Consider the following 3,776-nt stretch of genomic DNA (forward strand, 5'->3'; position numbering starts at 1 on the left):
GAGGAATGTGACAAACTGATTGTAAAAAATGCAAAGAATAACTAAGACACAAGTAGCTAAGGCAGTTTTGAAAAAGAAGAGCAAAGACGGAAGACTTCTCTTACCAGATATTAAGACATATCACAAAGCCAGAGCAATGAAAATAATTTAATACTGGCCCAGGAACAGACAGATCAATGGAATAAAATAGGGATCCAGAAACACACCCACGTGTTCTTGAAAACTTCATATACAATAGAGGTGGCATCTCCAACAATGAAGAAAAGATAGATTATTCAGGAATTGATGCTGGGAGTGCTGTCTTGCTCCATGGAGAAAAAGCCAGTTGGAGTCCTACCTCATACCCCATAGAAATGTCAACTGTAATAGATTAGATACTTTAATCTGAAATGGAAACCAATAAAGAGATGGAAAGTGTAGAAGAATATCTCTGTGACCTTGAATTGGAGGAGTTAGTAAGGAAAGTCTCAAAATCACAAATCATCAGTGAAGAAATGTGTAGATTTCAGTATAGAAAAATTGGGTTTCTTTTCAAAGAAGGACACCATAGACAAAGTTAACAGACAAGTGACAGCCTAGAAGAATATATTTCCCACCTCCAAAAGGCAAGGAATTCATATGTAGAATATAGAGAGAGGGGCACCTGGGTGGTTCAGTCGGTTAAGCATCCAACTCTTGGTTTCGGCTCAAGTCATGATCTCGCAGTTGTGGTATCAAGCCCCACATTGGGTTCTGTGCTCAGTGCAGTCTGTTTCAGATACTCTCTCCTCCTCCCTCTCATTCACTCTCTCTCTCAAATAAATAAATAAAATCTTTTTTAAAAGAATTTAAAAAATAGATTATAGAGAGAACTTCTATATATCAACGAGAGGCAGGAAATCCAATAGAAAACTGGGCAAAGAATTAGAATAGGCAAATTACAGAAAGAAGACTACGAATGCCTAACAAATCCATAAAAACATGCTTGAACTTTCTAGAAATCAAATAATGCAATTAAAATAACAATGAGATCCCACATTATAAAAATTTTAAGGTTTGATATCAAGAATTAGTAAGAATATGGAGGCCCCTGGGTGGTGCAGTCAGTTAAGCATCTGACCCTTGGTTTTGGCTCAGGTCTTGATCTCAGGGTGGTGAGATCAAGCCCCGCTGTCGGGTTCCGTGCTCAGTGCGGAGTCTGCTAAAGCTTTTCTCTCTCTCTCTCCCTCTGCCCCTCCCTGTGCTTGCTCTCTCTCTTTCTCTAAAATAAATAAATCTTAAAAAAAAAAAAAAAGAGTCAGTAAGAATATGAAGGAAGGGTTCCCTCAAAGGCTATTGGTCAGCAATGGTAAACCGATGCAACCAGTCATTAGGCAACTCAATATGTCCCAGCCATCACACTCCTGGGAATATACTCCAGAGAAACTTGCACACAGGTGTCCTTACTGGAATCTGCTTGAGGGCGTGCATCTCAGCATTGTTTGCAGTGGCAGGGAGCTGCAAGCAACCTGAGGGCTGGTGGGCAAGGATACAACTCTATCAGGGGTAATCAATGCATTCAGTGGGAAACTAAGCAGCCCCCAGAATTAATGCAAGAGATATACATTCAGCTATGTGCTTAGCTCTTAAGACGTAGCGTCAAGTGGGAAAAGTGTGAGAAAACAGAATAAAATCGATAGCACGGAACCAGCGTAAATTTAAAACGCTCTAAATAATGGATGAATAGTGGATGCCTGCGAGGGATATAGAAGAAATGAAAATGGGGGTCAGGAAGAAAGCGAAAAAAGAGGGCCTTGTGCTGACCTAGGATGACAGAGCCTAATCAATGCTAGTTTTCAGTTGCTCAGGGAAAAAACAAACAAAAGAAACACGGAACTCTGAGAGTAATCAAACAAGAGGGTCACGAGACTGGTGGCTCTAATGCCTTGGTCGCCTACATAAGCAAACCGAAGCCTAAGCCAGAGTCAATCCTGCAAATGCCTCAAGGTCAAGAAGAACAACCAATCACAAACAGCCAACTAGGCTTTCCCAAATACTGCATCCCTTAAGTGACAGCCAATGAAATAACTTCCTTGCTTTGCTTCTCCATGAAAACCCCGCCCCTAGTTCCTGCCAGTAGAGTGCTCCTAACTGCTTCTAGTTTGGCACTGCCCGATTCAAATCAATGTTTGCTCAAATAAACAAACTCTTAAAATTTGAATACACTTCAGTTTATCTTTGTTATTGTTGACAGGAAGTAAGATTCATCAGTGGGCATGAATAAGGAGCGGGCAGCACCGAGGTTCTCATGAGGACAGGGCTGGCCATTTGTCCAGGGGGCCACAATTAGGGGTGTATTTGAACCCATTGACCTCTGGGATGAGCCACTTTTCAGCCACCATGTTTTCACACTTGTCCCCATTAAACTTGGTAAAGCCCCACTTCTTGAAGATGTGGATCTTCTGGAGGCCAGGGAATTTGAACTTGGCCCTATATATGACCTCAGGGACATGCTCCCTTTCCTGCAGCTTGGCACAGATGAACATGCTGACTTGCCCAATGTGGACACTGCCCACTGTGCCCTGGGGCTTTCCAAAGGCACCTTACATACCTGTCTGGAGCCTAGACTGGGGATAGCATGAGGTCAGACATGAATGTCCCCTGGAAAGGTCTGTCTCCAAGGTCCCTTAGGGCAACCCCTACAAGCAACAGGCTTCATATACTACCAAGGAAGCTACTGTTTGCAGCCATGGCACACCAGGGCCCATGGGGAAAGAGCACAGTGGGCTTCACTGGCTGCAGACTCTGTTTACCTTTCAACAGACTATGCTCAGTTTCTTTCTCTCACACCCCCACATCCAATCCATTAGTAAATTCCTTATCTTCCAAATATATGCAGAATTCAATCATTTCTCATCCTTTCTATCAATACCACTGTGGGCTTGGTCACCATCCCCTCTTCCCTGATTTTGACACCAGTCTCGTCACCAGTCTCTTTTGCTTTTATGTCTTCCTGCCTTTGGTCTGCTTTCAACACAGCAACCAGAAGGAGCCTATTAAACAGAAGTCAGATTACATCAATTTATGCTTTAGATCCTCTGGTTCCTGTTTCCACTCAGAATGAAAGCAAAGCCCTAATGACCCACAAGCTCCTTGAGCTTACCCCCTCGCTTCTCTGGTCTTACGGGCTCATCTCTCCCCTCGGCCACTCTCTCACGCCACACTGGCCTCTTGCTAACCTAGCAGATACCAAGTACACCCTTCATTCACGGCCTTTGCAGGTGTTTATTCTTCTTCCAAGAATGCTCTTTCCCTAGAGTTCCAAACAGCTTGTTCCCTCACTCTTTCAGATCTTCATTCAGAAGTCTCAGTGAGACCTCTGACCACACTGTTTAAAACTGCAACCCCTCGGACACAAGATCTGAACAAAGTGGGCAAAAGATTTCAGCAGACGACTTGCCAAAGAAGATACACGGTTGGCAAATAAGCACAAGAAAAGATGCTCAACATCATATGTCATTAAGAAAATGCAAATTACAACAACGAGATACCACTACACATGTAATAATAATAATAATAACCGACGACACCAAATGCTGATGAGGATGTGAAGCAAAAGGAACTCTCATTCACTGCTGGCGGGAATGCAAAATGGTCCAGCCAGGAGCACCGGGGCAGCGGCCCACGCCTGTAGCCCCAGCTACTTTGGAGGCTGAGGCAGAAGGATCACTTGAGCCCAGGAATTCTGGGCTGCAGTGCACTATGCCAGTTGGGGGCCTGCACGAAGCTGGGCAGCAACATAGTGACCTCCCTGGAGT

At 44.0% G+C, this 3,776-nt stretch overlaps 1 non-coding gene across 1 annotated transcript; it reads right to left on the reverse strand.

The window, feature by feature from the left end:
* Positions 1–2,627: 2,627 nt before the first annotated feature.
* LOC121104076 lies at positions 2,628–2,760 on the reverse strand. Its single transcript, XR_005836454.1, has one exon. It is a non-coding gene; the product is annotated as a small nucleolar RNA SNORA70 (small nucleolar RNA).
* Positions 2,761–3,776: the final 1,016 nt, after the last annotated feature.

The sequence above is a fragment of the Ursus maritimus genome, unplaced genomic scaffold (assembly GCF_017311325.1).
Source record: "Ursus maritimus isolate PB19 unplaced genomic scaffold, ASM1731132v1 scaffold_2, whole genome shotgun sequence".
NCBI classification, from domain to species: Eukaryota; Metazoa; Chordata; class Mammalia; order Carnivora; family Ursidae; genus Ursus; species Ursus maritimus.